Genomic DNA, 26,596 nt, shown 5'->3' with positions numbered 1-26,596 from the left:
GTCCCTTGCCACCTCCTAAACCACAAGTATGTGCCCTTATTGCATTCGTCTCTTTGCAACGATTACAAATATCTAAACGTTATTCTTCGGAGTAGGCGTCAGGTCCAGGATTCCATATTTCATATATTTTGAACAGTAGAGTTAGCACTTGTCACTCTGTAAAACGCTTCCAGGAATGCTTTGAAAGTACCTTAAAACAGTGTCCTGTTTACCTGGGAGTCGGAAGAGTCATAATGTAATCCCATCTCTGGCAAAACAGATGTTTTTATCTCTTGATTCTCAGACCTATAAACCCCCTGGTGAAGGGTTTCACAGGCCACAAAAACATTTCTTTGTATGTTTAAGTCAAACTGTAGCTACTATAACCCCTGAGGTAAGAGATTGATTAAAAAACATAATATTCCCTGCCATTTGTATTACAAGTACCAATAACAAAAAAAAAGGATGCGTCTCCCTTACAGATCAATCAATATATGCACGAATGGGAATTACAACTCCTGTCCTCTGCTACTGCTCTCTCCGTCCCAGCCGGTCTGTTCAGTGTCTCTGCTCCAGTCCTCATCGTGTTTCACTTCTGCTTCATCAGGAGTTACCGTGATCATGAGACGAGATTTATTACCTTTAATACCTTAAACATGTTACAGACATTGTTTCGTTCAGTGACTGGTCCATTTGAACTGTGCTTTTAAGAGGTACTTTGCCCTAGCCTAATTTCATTAAGCCCATGAGAACACTGATTGTGTCCATGTGTAGTCTGTAATTTAATTTTACAAGATATACACAAGGTTAATTAAAATATATATCAACATCTATAGGCACATTCAAGCTCTCTGAGCATAACGTGACCTTTGCCAATCTGTCTACTGACTGAAATAATGCACGTGGACACTATATACATCAACCCTAATCATTTAAGTAAATGTAAAAAAAAAATGGAATTCCTTACAAAAACAGCAACATTATAGAAATCAAACATGTGAGTATAACATTTGTTAAAAATTTTGAGATGCAGAGCTAATCAGTGCATGGAACATGATATCACAAATTTTCCACATAATCCAACGGTATACGACTTGCTATGTAGATTCCCCATCAGGAGATTTAATAATAATGATAAATAATAAGTGGTAACATTTTTATATAGGCTGCTTGTTAATGTTGGTACAGTGTTTGTGTTTCTTGCATGCCCTTGGATGTCTCATGTTTATGCCGCAATTCCATGCATTCACACTTTGAGATTACAGTTATATCACTAATCTTCCTAGATATGTTGCTGACTCCCTGCTTAGTACAATGTAAAATGAATGTGGTGTGCAGAACTGGATGGAATGTGCCCAGCAGTCCCTCTATGCCAGGGGTGGCCAACTCCAGTCCTCAAGGGCCACCATCAGGCCAACTCCAGTCCTCAAGGGCCACCATCAGGCCAACTCCAGTCCTCAAGGGCCAGCATCAGGCCAACTCCAGTCCTCAAGGGCCATCATCAGGCCAACTCCAGTCCTCAAGGGCCACCATCAGGCCAACTCCAGTGCTCAAGGGCCACCATCAGGCCAACTCCAGTCCTCAAGGGCCACCATCAGGCCAACTCCAGTCCTCAAGGGCCACCATCAGGCCAACTCCAGTTCTCAAGGGCCACCATCAGGCCAACTCCAGTCCTCAAGAGCCACCATCAGGCCAACTCCAGTCCTCAAGGGCCACCATCAAGTCTACTCCAGTCCTCAAGGGCCACCATCAAGTCAACTCCAGTCCTCAAGGGCCACCATCAGGCCAACTCCAGTCCTCAAGGGCCACCATCAGGCCAACTCCAGTCCTCAAGAGCCACTGATTGAGCCGCCTATCCTAAAGCATTAATATCCATAATACCTGGCCTGTTGGTGGCCCTTGAGGACTGGAGTTGGCCACCCCTGCTCTATGCTGTATGTAGATCTTTTTTTACACACTTTACAATGAGAGATACCCAGCACATTTTAGCAATGTACACCTTATTCATTGGCTCATTGGTTTAGAGTGGCTGGGTGATATTTTATTCCTCTAAGTTCCTCTGTTCTACAGGTTGAGTTTTTTTTAGGTTAAATGTGAGACTCAGGTGACTACTTCTAGAGGCAGCTTTGTGGTCTTGGAAGCTCAGGTCTAAAAACTATGAAGAGTGTTTGTGTGCTATAAACCAGACACGTACCAAGGTTATGGTGGGTAATAAAGATTACAAACAAAAGAAGAAAATCTTTGATCCATATTTGATCAACCGGTCTCTCCTGCTAAGAACAGCATTAAAAAAAGGAAGGAAATTTACAACAGAAACAGCCCAAAAACTTTAGATTTCTTTTAAAAACAAGAAGAGGTTATTTGTATAAACTTTAAAGATTTCAGTTTACAATTGGAACACATTACAGTGCTAAGATCAGGCTATTTGTGTTACCTCTCTAGAGATAAGAGCTTGTAATGTGATCTTCAAATGACCCCTAGCATGTTATTTCTCATGATAAATCAGTACATGACCCACACATTGACGGTCAATAACCGATGTAATTAATATGCTACTGCACATTCACGGGGAGAACACCAATAATTTAAGAGGGTGACAAGGCCAATGACTTTGCTAATTCACTGGCAATCAGCAAATGCACTGTGGCGAGCTATTGAATGAGATCAGCATGTTGAGAATGTGCTTTCACATTGGCAGGGATAATTGATGTTAGTTCCAATTAACCCAGAAGGAAATGTAGAAGTCAACATTAGAATGGAGTTCACAAGTCTGCTGATAATAATAAAGGGACAATCTTCAGGAAGCAAAACATCTCTGGTACCATCCAGTTTAAAGGAGCGGTTCCACTTAACAGCATTGGGACATTGGAGTTGCAATACCATGGAAGAACTCAGCCACATAAGGCTGAGTCCCCGCTGGTGCTGTGCGCTCATGCTTGGAGAGCGCTCCAAGCATGAGCGCCGGGTGTCCTGCATGTACGCGTGCACGGGAGGAAGGGGGGGGGGGTGTATTGCGGGTAGTTGAGCGCGCGGGAAAATATAGGTTTTTTGTTTACTTAAGAGTTGAGCGTGTGTGTGTGCCCGCGCATGAGTACGCGCGCACAGCGTGAGTGGGGACTTACATATAGCTATATATTGAATATGTGAAAGCAACCGCAATCACCATATTAGATAAATAAACAGTAAATGGCAGGTGCTTCTAGAGGACGTGATTATAGTGATATCAGTGTAGATCAAAGAGATTGACCTGAAAGATTTCCCCTTTTAGTCAGCATTCAATGTCATAATAAGATATGTTAGTGGACATAATAGCCCTGCAACAAATTGCTGCAAACCAGGTCTGTGACCTTGAATCACCTTGGTGATTCAAGGTCACAGACCTGGTTTGCAGCAATTTGTTGCAGGGCTATTGTGTCCACTAACATATCTAATTATGACATATAGCTATATATGTAAGTAACCGCCGCAAGCGCCGCCCGCTCAGCGCTAGCGGGGACGCAGCCTTAGAGTTTCTTCACCACGTCTGCATTATTTTAAGATGCCTTGTCTTTACCGTGCTCGGTGTGACACAAGGATGTTGTCATCTTACTGCGTATATATTGCACAGTATGGTTTGCTTCCATAATAAAGACAAGTAAAGTTGGGGGGTTACAAATTACTGGACTGTGCACCTCATCTATTTCTTGCAATAGATGTTGAGATATTGCCGATGTATAACCCCACAAACTGTGAGAAACTGCCACACCAGATCCTCTAACATTTGGCACAAAAACAGATACACCGTAGTTTCTCCATCCCACTAGAAAAGGGTGAGGGGCATCCTAGTAAGCAGGGCTGGTGACTTGAGGGGGGGGGGGTACAGCCTGGCAAAGGATGGGGGGCCCAACAGGCCAATCCCACTTCCAGGTAGGCCCTTTCCTCTGCCGGCTCACCCTTGCATGCATCGTAGAAAGACACCTCATGCTCAAGTGTTCACCACTTCCCCCTCAACTAGTTAGAAAAAAGAAGAAAGCAGCTCACTGCCCGGGAGTCAGGTGGTATAAAAATAAAAATCTATTTATACAGCACAAAACAACAACCAAAGGAGGTGTAACGCCTCCTACGCGTTTCAGACACGAATGTCCTTTATCAACTTGATAAAGGAAATTCGTGTCTGAAACGCGTAGGAGGCGTTACACCTCCTTTGGGTGTTGTTTTGTGCTGAATAAATAGATTTTTATTTTTACACCACCTGACTCCTGGACAGTGAGCTGCTTTCTTCTTTTTTCTACCATTGGATTTCTTCATCAGCGGCTGGGCACGCCATTACGGACTCATCAAGACTCAAGGAGCGGGTAAGATTCTCTCAAGAGATTTCAATTGTCAATTATGGACATTAAGGAGTACCAGTATTTGTTATATTTCCTCCAATGAGGTTACATCAAGGTGAAGATTAGCATCGTTGACTGTTTCCTTCAGGAGAAGTTATTCTGATTTCTGACTGGTCATGCACATATCATTTATACCCACTCCACACTAGAGTCACATATATGAGCCCTATTCATTAATGATGAAATATTTATGATATCGTTTGGATATTGCACCATCATTGGAGCACCGACTCTCCACATACATTGACCCCTCAACTAGTTGGCTGCACCCTGCCCCCTCTCTCAATGAGTCGCCCAACCCCCTGCCCTCAACTGGTTAGCCCACCCCCTCCTCTTCCCTCCCCGCTCAACAAGCGATCCATCTCTTAATCGCTTAACACACGGTGTGAAGGTCAAGAATTCACTCATGGACCACGGAAGGCTGTTGGCAGGCACCTGCTAGCAAGTTAGTTTTATGGAGGCCCCTGAATACTGTATGAAAAAAACATTTGACCAAGAAAGCATTCTTTTATATACTTGTACACACGCACTCAATATCACAAACTATTGTTTTGTTTTTGTAAGTAAAGATATTTTTTAATCCTTAGGTGATCTATTTAGCTGAAACTTTCAAGCTTTAATGGCTGCAAATGATAGAAAACAGACACACTGGCAGAAATAGCAAGAAAGGTGCACCTTGTATTCAATAGGAACATGACCAAAAAGACAGACACCGCACATAATACACGGTATACAAATATTGGACCATTTTGACAACTTTCTTCCTTACGGAGGTAAAATTGACATGGAAAAGGTTCTTCTAGAATCTAGTGGAATCTCAACGTGCTTATTGGTAATGCTGGCTCAGTGCTGTGATGTCCTGTGATGGGGTTTACAGACCCATCACTTGCAAACCAGCAGGACGGACAAACAAACAAACAAAGGTTTGTCAGGCATGCTGCCTGACTGCTGGAAACTCCCCTGCTCAAAAGACAGGCAGCTAATTAAGGCAGAGGGCTAGCACCTGCAGCCAATCTCAGGAGCTATATAGTGTAACCTCCTTTCCTTATGCCTAAGGCAGTGTTTCCCAACTCCAGTCCTCAGGGAACCCCAACAGGTCAGGTCTTAAGAATATCCCTTCTCCAGCACAGGTGGCTCAGTCAAAATGACTGTGCCGCTGATTATCACACCTGTGCTGGAGCAGGGATATCCTTAAGACCTGACCTATTGAGGTTCCCTGAGGTCTGGAGTTGGGAAACACTGGCCTAAGGGAAACCACGGGCGATCACGCATGCTGCTGTACCTGTGAGGCTTACAGGAAGCCGCTCCTGGGGAGCCTGGGATGCTATCTCTCGCGGTGCAGCACCTCCACCTATGAAGATCCCAGCTTAGGCGGGATTGGCTCCTCATAGGAAACAATACTCACTAATAATAATACAACCAATGTATATAAACACACTTTACTCATACATAACATAATAACACCATCATAACAATACACTGCAATACATAACAATAATAATGGTGGTTCTCCAAAGTACTGTGGGTGCCCTGGGCACCTATAACCCGATGTCCACAAAGGAGATCCCACCCAAAGTGTGTGTGAGGGCAGCGCTACCCACCCTTGAGAACCGTTGCTGCACGTATGATACCTGCCTGGGTACTCCAGTACTCCAGGGACCGCTTTCGGAATTACGATAAAGCAGGTCCCACGCAGCGGGGCCTCCGACAGCAAACCTATCTCGCCTAAGGCCTCCAAGTGGTGCGAGCTCCAGCCAGAGTGTCTCACACAAAGTCTCTGAACACTGCAGTCTCTCAAGTAAGGGATGTTCCTTATAGTATGGCAGTCCCTGCAGTACTCCACTAGAGTGACAGGGGCTATCTGGGGCCTAAGGGGCAAGGTCTGGACTAGTCCAGGAACCTACTGCTCCCTGGACACTACCTTCTCCTTCCTCGGCTCCCCCGCAACTGAAAGTCACCCTCAATCCCCGCGGTAGATATCCTGGGTTACTCCCTGCCTTTTCCGGTGGTGCCCCAACCAAGATGGCCACCGCAATCTCCATTTCCCATTGAATTGCATTGAGGTGCCACATCCAAGATGGCTGCTTCTCACTGCCGCTTCCGCGCATGCGTGCCACCTCCAAAATGGCCGCCGCCAATACCCGATCTTCTGAGAAGCCGCGGAGCAGTGGAACAGTTCCCCACACCAGGGGTATGGTAGGGGACTCCGCTACATCAATCAGGCTTCTGAGAACCCACAGAGGCTCGTTCTGGTCTCAGCCAGGGAAGAGACAGGAGCCCAGAAGGCAAGTGTTTATATTGTATATAGAAAACTTTGTTTATATATTTCTGTTTAGAAGTATCTTTCGGAAACGTTGTGGCAGAAGTGTTTATCCTAAGCCTATTAAGAGGTATTAACGGACTGGACAATAAACTACTTGCCACTTCTTGGTTGCATAAGAACTAATTATTGAACAGACTAGGCAAAGTTTGTTCATGCCCTTACCAAATTATAGTGGAGGGGAAATGTAGATACATAAATTGTTTTCATCGTATGTTGGGGGAAGGGGGAAGGATGCAGCAATTCATGTTGTTCAACTATTATTTTAATAAGGATATTTCTTTACTTTATCATTTGAACCAGGTAATGGCAAGTGAAAGCATTGTGACTCTCATGCAGTAAATTGGTCTTTAAAGCAGCAGTCCAAGCTGCTGTCCCCCCGTCCCCCCTTTAATATGTGCATCAATACATTCCACACAATGATAAGTAATTAGCTAAGTCGCCGATCGATCCGTTCTCCTGTGATCGATTGGTGACGAGTCGGCTCGGGGGTTCACTAAATGGCTCTCAGTGCAGCAGAAGAGGACCAAAGATGCAAAGTTCTGTGGGGAAGATCATGTGACCAGGCAGTTACTAGATACAATTGGTGCACTGCTAGAATGTCTAGATGTCTGAAGCACTTCTTCCCATTATGTGTTATTTGTATTATTTATAGGATTGTCACGTGAATTACTGCTGTGAAGCACTATATACATTAATGGCGCTATATAATTATAGAGGTAAATAAGAATTTTAATCAGTTAGTGTTAGGACCTGCAATTTGGTCATGCCTTGATGTGGCTAGCAGGCTTAAAATGCTTTGGCCAAAGGTTTAACGAGATTAACCTTTTTCAAGAGATATATAGGTATTTCACTGTGTATTTTTGTCATATCGGATGTAGCTTTGGGCTTCTTTATTTTTTGTTGTAAGCAGTTACATATGACAGTTTCTCAACCAGTGAAACGCAAAGGTCATCAAGGTGGGACATGGGGCGGCTTGGTCGGTGGGCCAGTGCTGCGGACCGGTCCCGATGTCTCCCCAGCAGCGGCGGCTGACAGCTCCCCTGTGCCTGCTGCAGCAGTAGCCAGCGGTCACTGCAATTCTCTTACCCCTCCTGTCGGTGCCAGACGTTGAGTGTGTGAGTGTGAGTGAGTGAGAGAGGTGAAGAAGTTAGGAAGTGGAGGGGAAAGGGAGAGAGGGGGAAGACAGAGATGGGAGAAAAGAGGCAAAGGGGGGAATAGAGGGGGAGGATAAGGGGGCGTGATTACAGAGGCCCCACGCTCTTCCTCATAACACCTCTTGGAAAAAGTGAGGTTTTGTTTTTTCATAAAATGGTTGATGGGACACAAGATTCAAAAGGTTTTGAACCGCTGCCATATGGGACATACGTTGCAATACATAACAGGATAATTTAGCAGTGTACAGATTTGGGGTGATTTGTAGGTTTTAGGAGGTCTGCAGAAAGCACAGCCTAATTCACAGCTTAATTATGCAATGAAACATAAATCTCAATACAGAAGCAGGAAAAAGGAAACAGCCCACCCAGATCCTGAGAACAGAAGGACGTATATCTGCCAGTGTTAGGCATTCCCTATACTGTGCTTCATCCCAGCAGTGCTGGAGATGCATGCAGTGCTGGAGATGCATGCAATACTGGAGATGCATACAGTGCTGGAGATGCATACAATGCTGGAGATGCATACAATGCTGGAGATGCATGCAGTGCTAGAGATGCATGCAATGCTAGAGATGCATGCAATGCTAGAGATTCATGCAATGCTAGAGATGCATGCAGTGCTGGAGATGCATACAATGCTAGAGATGCATACAATGCTGGAGATGCATGCAATGCTAGAGATGCATGCAATGCTAGAGATGCATGCAATGCTAGCGATGCATGCAATGCTAGAGATGCATGCAGTGCTGGAGATGCATACAATGCTGGAGATGCATACAATGCTGGAGATGCATGCAATGCTAGAGATGCATGCAATGCTAGAGATGCATGCAATGCTAGAGATGCATGCAATGCTAGAGATGCATACAATGCTGGAGATGCATGCAGCGCTGGAGATGCATGCAATGCTAGAGATGCATGCAATGCTAGAGATGCATACAATGCTGGAGATGCATACAGTGCTGGAGATGCATTAAAAAACAGAAAAAATACTGTGCGCTACTACCTAACTAACCTAAAAATAAAATATATGAATATATATAATATATAATATACAGTGCAGTGACTAAACCAAATAAATGTGTGGAAAAGAATAAACCACAACTCCCACAGTGAGGTATATAGAAAATAAATAAATTATATCACATAACCGTGTTGCTGTAAAGGGCGTCTGCTGCTATAAACACAGGGGGTGGCTCAGCACCCCACACACTCTAAGAAAATGGAAACAAAAGAAAACAGCGCACAACGCCAAATAGTGAAGCAAATTTTACAATATATTATCAATTAAAGGGGTAATAAATCTGCGTACATAATAAAGGTTGGTAAAGTGCATTTAGTGTGTTTCACACTGATTACCACTCGGCAGCTGTTGTCAGGAGAGTCTGGTGCTTGCTTCTCTCAGGTAGTGCCACTCCATTGGTTCTGGGGCAGGGTTCTTGTCTGGACTTCTCATCCGTCGGTACTTTGCTCCCAAGGGAGTTTCCCTTTAAGCAACCAGGCTCCGCTGCAGGTATTGGTGCTCAGTGGGACCACTCAAGCTTCCAAGCCGTCTGGAGCAGCTCATGTAGCTCAACAGATGAATCCTCTGCACGGAGGTTAAACCGCAGCTTGCAGGGGCACACTCGGCGTGCCATGATGCCGCTCCGTCGCGGGACGCTGCGTGATGACGTCACTGTCTCCGCAGCAGTGATGGAATCGGCAGGGAGGTAAATAAAGTCTTGCAAAGTCTCTCAAAAAGGCCCAAATCAGCACACAAGTATGATAATAGCAGGGCAAAGCCAATAAATAGGCAAATAGCAAATATAAGGCAATAGAAATATGTCATCCAACGCGTTTCGTAGAATAAACTACTTCTTCAGGGAATAATTAGGCCATTACCCAGAGGTCTTATATACCTCACAAAGATACCTTATTGGTTGACCAATTAAAAGTAAACCAATCATCTAAAATAGGTAATGGTCAGTGTGATAGGGAAGATGGGTAATTTACTTTTAAAACAACAACTTTATTAACAAAATCGAAAAATACATATTAAATTGAAACCTACACATAAACAAAACCTAGCATCAATAATTAAAAACATGCTGGAATAAAAGAAACACAATATTAGTAACTTAAAATAGACACCATCATTAAATATATATAAAAGATGTAACTAGAAATATAGAGTAAAGCAAAGCAGGGAAAACAGAGATACAATGATTAGTAGCACATCCCCTGGGTTCAAAGGGGGGAAGGGCTAGAGATAAACCCTACCACAGGAATGTCGTTGTGTGGAGACGCTACATAGACGACATTCTGTGCGTATGGGATGGTGATTGCGATTCGGCCAGTGCATTTGTAGCTAACCTGAGCAGGAATGACTACAATCTTGAGTTTACACACAAGGTGGATGCCACCCAGATAGATTTTTTGGATTTAAGACTTACTTCCAAAGTGGATGGTACTGTGGAGACTGAGACCTTCTTTAAGGAGGTGGATACGAGTAACTTGCTGATTGCGAATAGCAATCACAAAAGTACATGGATAAATAATATACCAGGAGGGCAATTCGTTAGACTCAGACGTAACTGCAGTAGTTTAGAGGTTTTCAACAAGCAGGCTAATAAACTATTCTTGAGATTTAGAGAGAGGGGATATCCTAAGGAACTTCTAGAAAGAGAGATTATAAGGGTACGCAATATGGATCGTAAGGATATGCTAATTCAAAATAGATCCAAGACTAGAAATAAAGAAGGACAAAATATAAAAAAACGATACTCTCAATGTGGCCTTTATTACAGATTTTAATTCTGTTCATAGGGACATTGAAAAGGTTTTTAACAAACACTGGGGTATATTGTGCAATGATCCTGTTTTGGGATCACATCTAAACACCAAACCACGGTTTATTTATAGGAGAGCCAAAAATATTAAAAACTTGTTAGCACCTAGTGATGTTTTTATAAGTAAAAATAATACTACATCGCAAAAGAATTGACTAGGGCCTAAACCAAAGGGCAACTTTATCTGTGGTAAGTGCACAATTTGTAAATACCAACATCCTGACAAACATACATTTTATTCCAAAATCACAAAGGAAGTTTTTAATATTGATGACTTTATTTTATGTACATCCACACATATTGTTTACTTATTGGAGTGTGCGTGTGGGTATCAATACGTAGGCAGAACCAAATGCAGCCTTAATGTCCGTATTCAGGAACACGTCAGAAATATTAAAAATGGTTTTGAAAAACACAGTGTATCCAGACACTTTTTGGTACACCATAATAAAGATCCGTCTAGTCTCACTTTTAAGGGGATTCAGTTTATTCCTGTAAATAGGAGAGGTGGGGACAGAGTCAAAATATTGTCTTCTAAAGAGACTTATTGGATACATAAGTTAGATACTATGTCCCCTAAGGGGTTAAATGAGGATGTGGATATTTGGGCACTTTATTAAATCTCTAGCCGTCCCCCCCTTTGAACCCAGGGGATGTGCTACTAATCATTGTATCTCTGTTTTCCCTGCTTTGCTTTACTCTATATTTCTAGTTACATCTTTTATATATATTTAATGATGGTGTCTATTTTAAGTTACTAATATTGTGTTTCTTTTATTCCAGCATGTTTTTAATTATTGATGCTAGGTTTTGTTTATGTATAGGTTTCAATTTAATATGTATTTTTCGATTTTGTTAATAAAGTTGTTGTTTTAAAAGTTGTTTTAAAAGTAAATTACCCATCTTCCCTATCACACTGACCATTACCTATTTTAGATGATTGGTTTACTTTTAATTGGTCAACCAATAAGGTATCTTTGTGAGATATATAAGACCTCTGTGTAATGGCCTAATTATTCCCTGAAGAAGTAGTTTATTCTACGAAACGCGTTGGATGACATATTTCTATTGCCTTATATTTGCTATTTGCCTATTTATTGGCTTTGCCCTGCTATTATCATTCTTGTGTGCTGATTTGGGCCTTTTTGAGAGACTTTGCAAGACTTTATTTACCTCCCTGCCGATTCCATCACTGCTGCGGAGACAGTGACGTCATCACGCAGCGTCCCGCGACGGAGCGGCATCATGGCACGCCGAGTGTGCCCCTGCAAGCTGCGGTTTAACCTCCGTGCAGAGGATTCATCTGTTGAGCTACATGAGCTGCTCCAGACGGCTTGGAAGCTTGAGTGGTCCCACTGAGCACCAATACCTGCAGCGGAGCCTGGTTGCTTAAAGGGAAACTCCCTTGGGAGCAAAGTACCGACGGATGAGAAGTCCAGACAAGAACCCTGCCCCAGAACCAACGGAGTGGCACTACCTGAGAGAAGCAAGCACCAGACTCTCCTGACAACAGCTGCCGAGTGGTAATCAGTGTGAAACACACTAAATGCACTTTACCAACCTTTATTATGTACGCAGATTTATTACCCCTTTAATTGATAATATATTGTAACATTTGCTTCACTATTTGGCGTTGTGCGCTGGAGATGCATGCAGTGCTGGAGATGCATACAATGCTGGAGATGCATGCAGTGCTGGAGATGCATGCAATGCTAGAGATGCATACAATGCTATGAGATGCATGCAGTGCTGGAGATGCATGCAGTGCTGGAGATGCACGCAATGCTAGAGATGCATGCAATGCTAGAGATGCATGCAATGCTAGAGATGCATGCCATGCTGGAGATGCATACAGTGCTGGAGATGCATGCAGTGCTGGAGATGCATACAATGCTGGAGATGCATGCAATGCTAGAGATGCATACAATGCGGGAGATGCATGCAGTGCTGGAGATGCATGCAATGCTAGAGGTGCATGCAATGCTGGAGATGCATGCAGTGCTGGAGATGCAGGCAGTGCTGGAGATGCAGGCAATGCTAGAGATGCATGCAATGCTAGAGATGCATGCAATGCTAGAGATGCATGCAGTGCTGGAGATGCATACAGTGCTGGAGATGCATGCAGTGCTGGAGATGCATACAATGCTGGCGATGCATGCAATGCTAGAGATGCATGCAATGCTAGAGATGCATACAATGCTAGAGATGCATGCAATGCTGGAGATGCATACAATGCTGGAGATGCATACAGTGCTGGAGATGCATGCAGTGCTGGAGATGCATACAATGCTGGAGATGCATGCAATGCTAGAGATGCATACAATGCTGGAGATGCATGCAGTGCTGGAGATTAATACAGTGCTGGAGATGCATGCAATGCTAGAGATGCATACAATGCTGGAGATGCATGCAGTGCTGGAGATTCATACAGTGCTGGAGATGCATGTCGTGCTGGAGATGCATACAATGCTGGAGATGCATGCAGTGCTGGAGATGCATGCAGTGCTGGAGATGCATACAGTGCTGGAGATGCATGCAGTGCTGGAGATGCATGCAATGCTGGAGATGCATGCAATGCTGGAGATGCATGCAATGCTGGAGATGCATACACTGCTGGAGATGTATGCAATGCTGGAGATGCATACAGCGCTGGAGATGCATACAATGCTGGAGATGCATACAATGCTGGAGATGCATGCAGTGCTGGAGATGCATGCAATGCTGGAGATGCATACAATGCTGGAGATGCATGCAGTGCTGGAGATGCACACAGTGCTGGAGATGCATAAAATGCTGTAGATGCATGCAATGCTGTAGATGCATACAATGCTGTAGATGCATACAATGCTGGAGATGCATGCAGTGCTGGAGATGCATACAATGCTGTAGATGCATACAATGCTGTAGATGCATACAATGCTGGAGATGCATGCAGTGCTGGAGATGCATACAATGCTGTAGATGCATACAATGCTGGAGATGCATGCAGTGCTGGAGATGCACACAGTGCTGGAGATGCATAAAATGCTGGAGATGCATGCAGTGCTGGAGATGCACGCAGTGCTGGAGATGCATGCAGTGCTGGAGATGTCTGCCCTTTACAAGTCTTTCCTCCTCTCCTTCCCTCCAAGTCTCTCCTCCGACAGGATGGTCTGGGCTGGGGCTGCAATACCCCGCGGCCCACCTCAGAGGCTAGCCTCTGGTGGGGACTGGATTCTCCCCATCACCCCAGCAGTGGGGTGAGGGGCATTGGTCCAGGGAAGGAGAGGAGGAAAGACTTGTAAAGGGAGGAGAGTGGAGTGCTAAGCAGGACATTGCTGTTGTTGTTGTGGCTGCTGGTCGCCACTACATTTGGAGTCGCTGATCTGACCAATAAGGAGACAATACTTTTATACAAAGACTGTTGTGTGAGTCTGGAGCATTCAACCCCTGGACCAGGGAGGTTCTTCTATACAGGTCCTATCCCATATCCCTGGGAGTATAGAAAATGGAGGCGCTGCACCACTAAAGCATGGAGGCTACCAACCCAGAAGCCTGGTCCTGTCTCCCCAATAACACCGTGGGAAGCTCAGGCCCTTCTGTTCCACGCAGGTATGCACCACCACTACACATGTAATCTGCCCTCACGCACCCTAGACACCACAGATGAGTCTGGGGGGGGGAACAAGGGTTACATTTGGAGGCAAGCTGCTGAGATGCCAGAACAGGTCAGGCTTACAGCGAGGCGGAACGGGAAGAGTGAGATGCGCTCTCCGTGCAAGTGCTGGAGAAGGAAGGGCGCAATTGCACATACCGGGGGTAGTCAGGGGAGCGTAGACTCTCGCACAGTACGCCCTAGGCGCCCTTAGGAGGTGGCGTAGGAGGGGTGAATAGCTATAGCTGTCCGAGTCCCTTGAGGCAGATAGCGTGAGGCAACTGGGGGGTCAGCCTGCTAACTAGTCCAGGGACCATGGCCCAGGGCCCGAGCTATGAGTGGCCAAAAGTAGGAGACGCCCCGTACCTAGAAAAGAGAGGTACACTAGCTATCACCCACACAAACGCACCACAGAGCACTTGCACCGTAGACACCGAGTACAGTGCATGGAGGAGAGGAGTTCCGCTGAGCCTGGGGTAAAGCCACCTCATATTAGTGGGATACAGAAACAGAATGCAGAGCACACATTTGGAGGTCAGTCAGTGTTTAGGTACGAGATACCCAGTAGACACTGAGAGTAGGGCACATGTACATTTGGAGGACTCATCCAAGATGGCGTCCGTCCCGACATGTGCTCCGCGGAGCAAGAGAGACGATCTAAAATGGCGGTTCCCGCCAATCCTGGAGCAAGCACGTGAATTGTGCAAAGAGACAGTGAGAGAAATGTGGCGGGAACTGTGCAAGAGTCTGGCGCCAAACGCAGATTCCTTGCAAGAGGAGCGGAGCGGCGCGAAAGCCGAGAGCCCACCCACCTGTGCCGTGACTGGTCAGAAAGCCAGGCCACGTCACCCTGAAGGAGAGAAGGCCCCGCCTCTGGATTCCACCAGAAGGGAGGAGGCCCAAGGAGAGCCAATCAGGAGAGTCCTCCCCAGCGAAGGGAGGGACCGGAAGACAGAGCGAAGAGCTTCACTTTTGTCTGGCATTCGAGGAGCAAGGAGCTGAAACACTGAGCTGTTCCAACCCTGAGCGAACCATGTCCGAGATGAACACTTCGATTTACCAACTACTAGGAGGCTTACTGGTAGTGGAGGTAGCTGAGCATGAATACCTCAGGTGTTTGTGCGTTCACTGCAGGATACCAGGCGAGGTACCAAGCACCAAGGCCCGATGCCCTCAATGTGGCACGTTTTACCTTTGGCCGAACGAGCCGTGGCCTTTGATCGAGACCCCGCGGGGTGCCTCTGCGGGAACATTGACGGAGGTGGTGGAAGGCAAAGACAAGACTATTAATACTAGAGACACACAGAACCCCTATATAGCACTCTATTCCTATGTGAGATGATGAGTAAATTTAAAATGTTATATTTTATTAAACAAAGTTAAAACAGTGGGGTTTAAAACAAGTATTAAATAGTAGCAAGTGTTTGGTACTCCTTGGATGACTGTCTCACAGGGAGTGTCAGATAGGGTAGTAAGATCCAGTGTTAGTGAACTCACTGGCCCTAGCAACCTTCATATGGAGCGATTGGCTAGAGGTAAGGTGATTTGGGACCGATAGTTGTTGTTATATATGTCGTGTCACAGTGTATGGGTACTTGTTGGTGCACAGTATAGACAAGATCTATTACTGTACTGCTAAATGTTGCAGTCAGGTAAGGGCATAAATGTATTGGTATATAGTTATTGGTAAGTGTGCACCAAATGTGTGCTAACGCCAACTGGGGTCTGTCATGAGTGAGCATAGAATATAGTCGCTGGTATGCTTTTTCAAGGCCAAATAATAGGGGGGTATCCCATGTAACCGGAAGGTATTTATAGCACTTGATTTAACCTTAGGTAACCCCTAGAATGATTAAGCGCATGCGCATTGGGGGCTGGTCTCAATGACTGATCATGGCCAGCATAATAGCAATGAGAACTGTCTTAATGTGTAGAGGCTTATGGCATGCTGCTTTGGTGGTTAATAAAGATTACTGTGCAATGTTTAAACTATGTTATTAAATCTTTGTAATTTGAACAGTGGCTCTCACATGTATCCCACTTTAGTGAAGTTTGTAACAAAATAAATAGATAAATAAACTGTTGTCTTGTCTGTTATTGTTTCCATGATCTTGTAAATGTATTAACAGTATGTGTAAATCGTAATTGGCAGGAATGAAGCAGATTGTAAGTCCTCATATGATGACTAATTTTAATTTTTAATTTTTTAATTTTTATTACTGCACCAGAATGTTCAGAAGTAGTATAGAAATGTATTCAGGCCAAAGGAGAGGCAATGTGGACACAGTGCTATTACAGAAGGAAGCACGTTGGATTTACACACCACGCACTAACACCCAAAGGCCTTAATGAAGGTTTCGTCTTCAGTCCCTTCATATAATCCTACCAGTTCATCTGAATACATTTCTATACTACTTCTGAACATTCTGGTGCAGTAATAAAAATTAAAAAAATTAAAATTAAAATTAGTCATCATATGAGGACTTACAATCTGCTTCATTCCTGCCAATTACGATTTACACATACTGTTAATACATTTACAAGATCATGGAAACAATAACAGACAAGACAACAGTTTATTTATCTATTTATTTTGTTACAAACTTCACTAAAGTGGGATACATGTGAGAGCCACTGTTCAAATTACAAAGATTTAATAACATAGTTTAAACATTGCACAGTAATCTTTATAATCCACCAAAGCAGCATGCCATAAGCCTCTACACATTAAGACAGTTCTCATTGCTATTATGCTGGCCATGATCAGTCATTGAGACCAGCCCCCAATGCGCATGCGCTTAATCATTCTAGGGGTTACCTAAGGTTAAATCAAGTGCTATAAATACCTTCTGGTTACATGGGATACCCCCCTATTATTTGGCCTTGAAAAAGCATACCAGCGAAACGCGCGCGTCGGCACCACGCAGTCACGTGCACGCGCAGAGCCCCTGTTCATAGACGCTGACTGCATGAGATTAAAGGCAGTCAGCGCGGCTCGGCGGCGGCACTTTCAAGGGCTCAATACAGACCCAATGGTCTTATGAGCCACATATAAAAGGGAACGATCTACTGTTTATCTGGCCAACCAAGCACATGTATATGTTTAAGGGTATACTGTCCTGCTGACATCCGAGTACTTTACCAGCAAAAAGGATTGTGTATCAACAGCCCCTGGTATCCCCACCAGTTACTTACATCTGGAGTGCCAGTTTTACAAAATATATGTATAAGAGAAGCACCAGTTAGGCAAGGGTTGTAAATTACTAACCTGTTTCCTGGTCCTTAAAGGTGCAGCTCTTAGCAACAGCTCCTAGTTTGTTACAATTAGGAGTTCAAGCAGTGTCTCAACAATTAACAGTATATCCATTTAGTACTAGTGTTAACCAAAGATCTGCATCACTCAGATCCTAAGTTTACACGTGACAATTATGGTCTATATTCTATGCTCACGCATGACAGACCCCAGTTGGCGTTAGCACACATTTGGTGCACACTTACCAATAACTGTATACCAATACATTTATGCCCTTACCTGACTGCAACATTTAGCAGTACAGTAATAGGTCCTGTCTATCCTGTGCACCAACAAGTACCCATATACTGTGACACGACATATATAACAACAACTATCGGTGCCAAATCACCTTACCTCTAGCCAATCGCTCCATATGAAGGTTGCTAGGGCCAGTGAGTTCACTAACACTGGATCTTACTACCCTATCTGACACTCCCTGGGAGACAGTCATCCAAGGAGTACCAAACACTTGCTACTATTTAATACTTGTTTTAAACCCCACTGTTTTAACTTTGTTTAATAAAATATAACATTTTAAATTTACTCATCATCTCACATAGGAATAGAGTGCTATATAGGGGTTCTGTGTGTCTCTAGTATTAATTATAATTTGCCCCTATAAGCACCACTCCATTCACTATAAGCTGAAGCGGGGGTACCTAACCAGTATACAAAGACAAGACTACCCTGGTTCCCCGTCATACCCAAGCGGGAAGAACCAAGGCCCAGTCCGCTATCGAACTGAGCGAGCTGGCGACGGAGAAGAGAGCGACCGCAGTGGAGGTACCGGAGCGAGATTACTTTGTACCTATACCCACTGGTTGTATCGCCGAAGAACCCGGTGACTCCCTAGCGCAGGAACCGATCCTGATATACTCGGAGGAAGAGGTTGGAGTGACATCGGTGGCGATGCGCCTACCGGCGAACCACCCCCGAGGCCTCAAGAGGGAGCAGACGAGACCGGAAACCTTCCGACGACGAGCGCTGGTGCAGCCGGAGGCCCGTAAGAGTCCAATGGCAGTGGTGACTCCCAGTGCCGCAGAGATGGAGTAGGAGACGACCCTAGAGGAGTCCGATATCATCAAACAGCAGCGGAGCGTAAGGAGACTCCACCACCCCCTTACTCCCACCAGGCGAAGACCGCAACCACGGAGGACAAGAAGGAGAGGCTTGAGGCCTACTTGTCCGGCCATGCACCGGAAGCTCCGCCACCGCCCATGCCGGTCCTCAACGCACTTCCGGTGCGTGACCACGGGGCGGATGGAGATTCCGTGGGCACCCCTGATGACGTTGTTTCCGGTTCCACCGGAAAGAGAAGGCCGGGAGGAGTGTTCTCCTCACGAAGCATAGATTCAGCCATTGCCCTGGCTACCCTACAGAGTCGAGGCCCCTCCAGGGAAGCCAGAAGCATGGCGGAGAGCGCGTCTAAGAAAGCGTCCACTGGTCGCGGGATTGCCCGCTTGCTGGACATTGAGTTGGACGTTCCCCCAGCCCCAGTCCATAGCTCCATTGCCCCGGCCACTGCCCCTGCCCCGTCATGAGTATTGCCACCAGGACCTACCAGGGATAAGCTATGTAAATACCCCAAATACTCCAAGGACTTGCGGGATTGGGAATTGAGTGATGAGGGGTCTGATGGGGAGATACCGTATTCAAGTGTTATACCTGTGCCTAACCCTGTGCCGTTTTCTCCTGCAGCTAGAGGGAGGGCCTGTGGTTCCCACACTCCAGTAGAGGCTGGGCCTACCAGCAAAGTGGTTCATAAGATGAACCCTACCAAGTACTTTAACGCCAAAGGGAGGAGAGATTGCTCGCGATCAACTGATGCGGGTACGTCCGGTGTATTATCTCAGGTAGAGTCAGAGGTAGAACGCACTAGTCATTCCACAGAGTATGAGCACCGTGATAAGTGGTGGGCACCCCTGTTCACCGGATACCACGAGGGGATGGATCGTACGCGGTTCCTATTAATGAAGAATAATGTTGTTGACCATTGGTGGGTGGCTGGTTCTTTCACTCAACAGGAGGTGGAGGATGAATTAGATCATCGGTACCGGGAGATAGAGCAGAAACTTGTTGTACCCCGAGGCCCCAGTATCTTATATGATGAAGTAGCTCCGGAAGAGCCTGTGTTTTGGGTGCTGCCTAGCACGGCGGGTAACCAAAAGCTCACCAAACTAAGTCGCGCTGACCGGGCCATAGTGGCTAGATACCGGCAGTCGCATGGGTATGAGTACCCTTATGTGCCTGAGCCCATCAGGAGGGAGATAGAAGAGAACCGGGATAGCTGGCTCAGGGAGGCTGTGCAGGAATATCTTCGGACCAAGTTCGGTCAGGGAGGATATCATAATGAGGATAAGATAAGCGAATTGGTCCGCATATGGAGCATAGGTAGATTTATCTACATGCATGGTGTAACCTATCGGCCTGAGCATGGGTCGGTCCAATCGTTCGCTGTGACCGTCACGGATCATAATGGGCGGAGGATACGAAAGCCTGATCCAAAGCATTATCTGTTAGGCACAGTTCTCCATGTTGGGAGTACCCAGTTGTACTATTTTTTTGAACTACCTCATTATGCAATGTATGATGACAATGTCTTATGTGTGCTGTTTCCCAGGTGGTTCGCCGCAGGATGGTGCTGCTAAACCTAGGTCCAAGTAGGGACATTTGGATTCCACCATAGGGAGAGTGTAGCCCCCTGTAAACAGCACGGGCTATACTTATCTTCCTCCTACTGTGTTAAGTCCTGTTAAGGACAGGCACCAGTAGTCATCATGGGTTTTCCCCTTTCCAAGCCCTGCCCTGAGTGGTAGATGCAGGCCCCTGACTCTGCTGCAGGCAGGAGACAGAGGGGAGGTTCTGCTGACATCATGAGGGGTGGGGCTGACTCTATTTAGGAGCCAGCTCCCGTAAGTGACGGTTCTGTTCTGTCCGAGGAGTTGGAGGAGAGGAGAGACTCAGCCACTTTGAGTAGAGCTGATAGCACGATAGCCCCGGTGGACCAATGCCCCTCACCCCACTGCTGGGGTGATGGGGAGAATCCAGTCCCCACCCAGAGGCTAGCCTCTGAGGTGGGCTGCGGGGTATTGCCGCCCCAGCCCAGACCATCCTGTCGGAGGAGAGACTTGGAGGGAAGGAGAGGAGGAAAGACCTGTAAAGGGAGGAGAGGGGAATGCTAAGCAGGACATTGCTGTTGTTGTTGTGGCTGCTGGTCGCCACTACATTTGGAGTCGCTGATCTCACCAATAAAGAGACAATACTTTTATACAAAGACTGTTGTGTGAGTCTGGAGCATTCAACCCCTGGACCAGGGAGGTTCTTCTATACAGGTCCTATCCCATATCCCTGGGAGTATAGAAGATGGAGGCGCTGCACCACTAAAGCATGGAGGCTACCACCCCAGAAGCCTGGTCCTGTCTCCCCAAAACACCGTGGGAAGCTCAGGCCCTCCTGTTCCACACAGGTATGCACCACCACTACGCATGTAATCTGCCCTCACGCACCCTAGACCCCACAGATGAGTCTGGGGGGGGGGGGGGGAACAAGGGTTACACATACAATGCTGGAGATGCATGCAGTGCTGGAGATGCATGCAGTGCTGGAGATGCATGCAGTGCTGGGGATGCATGCCATGCTGGAGATGCATGCAGTGCTGGAGATGCATGCAGTGCTGGAGATGCATACAATGTTGGCGATGCATACAATGCTGGCGATGCATACAATGCTGGAGATGCATGGAGTGCTGGAGATGCATGCAATGTTGGCGATGCATGCAGTGCTGGAGATGCATGCAGTGCTGGAGATGCATACAATGTTGGCGATGCATACAATGCTGGAGATGCATACAATGTTGGAGATGCATACAATGTTGGAGATGCATGGAGTGCTGGAGATGCATACAATGTTGGCGATGCATACAATGCTGGAGATGCATGCAATGCTGGAGACGCATGCAGTGCTGGAGATGCATGCAGTGCTGGAGATGCATGCAATGCTGGAGATGCATGCAATGCTGGAGATGCATGCAGTGCTGGAGATGCATGCAATGCTGGAGATGCATACAATGCTGGAGACGCATGCAGTGCTGGAGATGCATGCAGTGCTGGAGATGCATGCAATGCTGGAGATGCATGCAATGCTGGAGATGCATGCAGTGCTGGAAATGAATGCAATGCTGGAGATGCACGAAGTGCTGGAGATGCATGCAATGCTGGAGATGCATGCAGTGCTGGAGATGCATGCAGTGCTGGAGATGCATGCAGTGCTGGAGATACACGAAGTGCTGGAGATGCATGCAGTGCTGGAGATGCATACAATGCTGGAGATGCATGCAGTGCTGGAGATGCATGCAGTGCTTGAGATGCATGCAGTGCTTGAGATGCATGCAATGCTGGAGAGGCACGCAGTGCTTAAGACGCATGCAGTGCTGGAGATGCATGCAATGCTGGAGAGGCACGCAGTGCTTGAGATGCATGCAGTGCTGGAGATGCATGCAGTGCTGGAGATGCATGCAGTGCTGGAGATGCATGCAGTGCATTGCACTGCAGCCGAGTTTGTGTATTACTTACACATCTATGGGGATAGCTCGGCATACAGTAAGTTTACTTTACATCGTGTTTATACTTCGCTGCTATGAGAGTCATGTGCCTGACTAAGACTTGTCATGTCTGAAGCTCACATTACCTGACAGAGTGAATTTGACCCAGATATTTTTCTCTCCCGTCGTTTTACATCGAGGACCATTTATTTTTCAGCCGAAGCTGCAGGATCATTTTTGAATCACTAAATATGAAAGGAAAAAAATAAAATAAATTAAAAGCATTCTTTAAATATTCATCACTATGATTCTGTTTGATCTATTCTCCCCTTAGTAATGATATAATATTCATCTGATCCAGAGGAAGCAAACGCAGCTGCCTTTTTATACACCCCAACCCCCTCCCCACCAAAAAGGTACCAGAGTGCTACATCATCAAAAAGAAAGGGAAGAATTGTAGTAGAAAGCATAAAAGGGCTCTAATAAACTACAATGTGAATGCCTAGTTACCGGAGGGGACTGCAATGCTGACATTCTGGCACAAACAAGGTGGGCAATTCTAATTTAAAGTGTAGCCCTTTTACCCCCTGGGTACTGAAACTATCTGTGCTGCTGTCACCTGTTCGGCTAACAAGAGGCCTGAGCCTCCGCCACTGGGAGCCTGGGGTATAGTTATCACCTAGGTGCAGCGCCTCCACCGGAGAGGGATCCCAACGAGGCGGGAGGAGCCCCTCACCGGAACCAACACACACAGTAATTGCACACAGATACAGTTAGGTCCGGAAATAATTGGACACTGACACAATTTTCATAATTTTGGCTCTGTACGCCACCACAATGGATTTGAATTGAAACAACCGAGATGCAATAGAAGTGCAGACTTTCAGCTTTAATTCAAGGGGTTGAACAAGAATATCGTATGAAACGTTTAGGAATTGCAACCATTTTCATACACAGTCCCCTTATTTCGGGGGCTCAAATGTAATTGGACAAATTAACACAATCATAAATAAAATGTTCATTTTTAATACGTTGTCTAGAATCCTTTGCAGGCAATGACTGCTTGAAGTTTGGAACGCATGGACATCACCAAACGCTGGGTTTCCTCCTTTGTGATGCTTTGCCAGGCCTTTACTGCAGCTGTCTTCAGTTGTTGTTTGTTCGTGGGTCTTTCTGCCTTAAGTTTTGTCTTCAGCAAGTGAAATGCATGCTCGATCGGGTTCAGATCAGGTAATTGATTCGGCCATTGCAGAATATTCCACTTCTTTGCCTTAAAAAACTCCTGGGTTGCTTTCGCAGTATGTTTTGGGTCATTGTCCATCTGTAAAGTGAAGCGCCGTCCAATCAACTTCGCTGAATTTGGCTGAATCTGAGCAGACAATATATCCATATACACTTCAGAATTAATCCGGATGCTTCTGTCTACTGTCACATCATCAATAAACACTAGTAACCCAGTGCCATTGTAAGCCATGCATGGCCATGCCATCACACTGCCTCCACCATGTGTCAGGAATCGGCGTTCTCCATGCTCCTCACACAGAGCACTCCCTCCCCGCAGGGAGCCCCTGGACACACAAAACAATCCTGCCTTACCGGCCTCCACGGCTCCCCGCCCCTGCCGCCCTCGCGGGATCACTCCCCTCGGCGATTCCTCTGTACAGCGCCGCGCGCGCCCACGCCCTCCTGCACGCACACCTGCACCATCCACTGGCTCGGTTCACGCACGTACACGAGTTACGGAGCACGCTCAGTCTGCACACTCTTATTCCCGTCCCCCGAACCTCAGGCTCCGCCCCCGCACACTGCACAGGCATACTCAGGTTACCAACAAGACTCACCTGGCCTGTTATGCCTGCACCAATCTGCAGTGTCTCCCTGTAGCTCTTCCTGTCCCGCCTCCGTTCCTAATTGGACCTTCCTGCTTTATCTAGCTTCTCTCTGCTCTCAGTCTTTGCTCGACATAGTCTCTGTATGGAAGTACTTCTGGATTCTCTCAGTGTTTTCACAGGTTCTGACGCGGCTTGTACGACTACCCCCTCTGGCTCTCGATCTCGGCACTCCTTGGACAACGCTCACTCTGGTAACGCCTTGAACACGGCTTGGAATACGACCTATCTCCACTCTCCACTCCCTGACCTCGGCAAGGCATTCATCACTCTATCTCTACAACCGGTACCGGCAAGTATTGTCTACCTTACTACACCTGGCCTGGCAACGCTTCATACCACACTCCGGACACGCTCCCTTTGCTGCGGGTGCGTGTATTACCACTTCCCCCTTCAGCTCAGGGGACGGGTCTGGTCTGCGGGCAGCACCGGCGTAACACCGTGTTTTACAGATGATGTGGTATGCTTCTGATCATGAGCCGTTCCAAGCCTTCTCCATACTTTTTTCTTCCCATCATTCTGGTACAGGTTGATCTTAGTTTCATCTGTCCAAAGAATGCTGTTCCTGAACTGGGCTGGCTTTTTTAGATATTGTTTGGCAAAGTCTAATCTGGCCTTTCTATTTTTGAGGCTTATGAATGGTTTGCACCTTGTGGTGAACCCTCTGTATTTGCTCTCATGAAGTCTTCTCTTTATGGTAGATTTGGATAATGATATGCCTACCTCCTGTAGAGTGTTCTTCACTTGGCTGGATGTTGTGAAGGGGTTTTTCTTTACCATGGAAAGGATCCTACGATCTTCCGCCACTGTTGTCTTCCGTGGACGTTTTGGCCTTTTTGTGTTGCAGAGCTCACCAGTGCGTTCTTTTTTTCTCAGAATGTACCAAACTGTTGATTTGGCCACTCCTAATGTTCCTGCTATTTCTTTGATGGATTTTCTTTTTTTTTTTGCAGCCTAACAATGCCCTGTTTCACTTTCATTGAGAGCTCCTTTGACCGCATGTTGTGGGTTCACAGCAACAGCTTCCAAATGTGAATGCCACACCTGGAATCAACTCCAGACCTTTTACCTGCTTAATTGATGATAAAATAATCAAGGAATAGCCCACACCTGTCCATGAAACAGCTTTTGAGTCAATTGTCCAATAAATTTTGGTCCCTTGAAAAAGAGGGGGTTACATATTAAAGAGATGTAATTCCTAAACCCTTCCTCAAATTTTTATGTGAATACCCTCAAATTAAAGCTGGTAGACTGCACTTTAAGCCCATATTCATTATTTAACTGTAACTTGAATTTATTTTGGTACACATCCGAAATAACAAAACTTGTATCAGTGTCCAATTATTTCCGGACCTAACTGTATATGATAACAGTATTTACTATGCACAGAATATATACCATCCACATAACACAGCCCCGCAAGGTATCTCCCCACAGTAACAACTCCCGACTGTAAACCTGAAAGTTCTGGAGTGCTTGGGCGCTTAACTACTGAGTGTCCACCAGCTATCCCTCCTCCAAAGAGTGTGTGTGGGATAGCGTGCTTCCCTGTGTTGGGGCCCATTGGTGCACATGGTTAATACCTCCCTGGTCTTAGTCCAGACCAGGACAAATAGTAGAACTCCTCGGATCAGCGATGTGGTTCCGCGCCGCGATCTTCTGCTCCTTTCCTAGGTGAATCCTTATGCAGATGCCTCTGGAGGTTCTTTCAGCCAGAGTGTACCCTTATAAATAGTCTCTACCAAGGAGTATTGGTATGCCCATATGCAACAGGCTGCCCTTCTCCTTCATGCAATGTCCTGCAGCATATCTCTCACTTTTACTACTGTGGAAGGGTCCCTACCTGAGGCCTTTCCCTACAGTATGCAATGTTCACAATATCTACTGGGGCTCAGGGGATCTATCTGGGACCTTGGGGGGTATCTGGCATAGTCAAAAGGAGCACTGCTCCCTGGACCCTACCGGCACCCTCTATGTCCGGATCCCGACTGACCTCTGCACTCCCAGGTTTGGTGCCATTATCAGTGTCCTTAAATTCGTTATGGAGTTTTTTGTTGACTAATTTCTGTTTGAGGTTTGGTGGTTGCCGGAACACAAGAATGGGAGGTTTGGGAAAGATTTCTTTTAATGTCACATCCTCTGCCAGCATGGGTTGCAGATCTTTGATTATTTTCCGTATACCCTCTAGGGTAGGGTTGTATGTGGCCACTAGTGGTATGCATGGGGTAGGTTCTCTCTGTCTGTATTGTAGCAGGTGTTCTCATGGGGCTTTTAGTGCAGATGTAATAGTTCTGGCAATAGTCTTTGGCTTGTATCCCTTTTGTCTGAACGATTCGGTCAGGGTTGTGAGATGTCTGTTTCTGTCTTTAGTGTCAGAGCATATGCGGTGGTATCTTACAGCCTATGTACTCATAGAATTGTTTAAGGTTTCCTTCACCCTCTGTCCATATTATAAACAGGTCATCAATGTATCTGTAATATTTGTAAGGATTGTGGAGGCATGTGGTTAGGAATCTCTGTTCAAGATTTGCCATGAAAAAGATTGGCATATTGCGGTGCCATCTTGGTACTCATTGCCGTCTCC

The 26,596-nt window shown here is 46.0% G+C and overlaps 1 long non-coding RNA gene across 1 annotated transcript in view; it reads right to left on the bottom strand.

Moving 5' to 3' along the window:
- LOC142492658 (uncharacterized) overlaps positions 1–26,596 on the bottom strand; it is a 43,664-nt gene that overhangs the window by 13,199 nt on the left and 3,869 nt on the right. The window contains exon 2 of the long non-coding RNA XR_012800877.1: positions 22,270–22,368. This is a non-coding gene — a long non-coding RNA (uncharacterized LOC142492658). The remainder of the gene's footprint in view (positions 1–22,269; positions 22,369–26,596) is intronic.

This window comes from Ascaphus truei, chromosome 4, assembly GCF_040206685.1.
Source record: "Ascaphus truei isolate aAscTru1 chromosome 4, aAscTru1.hap1, whole genome shotgun sequence".
NCBI lineage: Eukaryota > Metazoa > Chordata > Amphibia > Anura > Ascaphidae > Ascaphus > Ascaphus truei.
The sequence above is the reverse complement of the archived record's forward strand: the minus strand, read 5'-3'. Positions and strand labels throughout refer to the sequence as shown.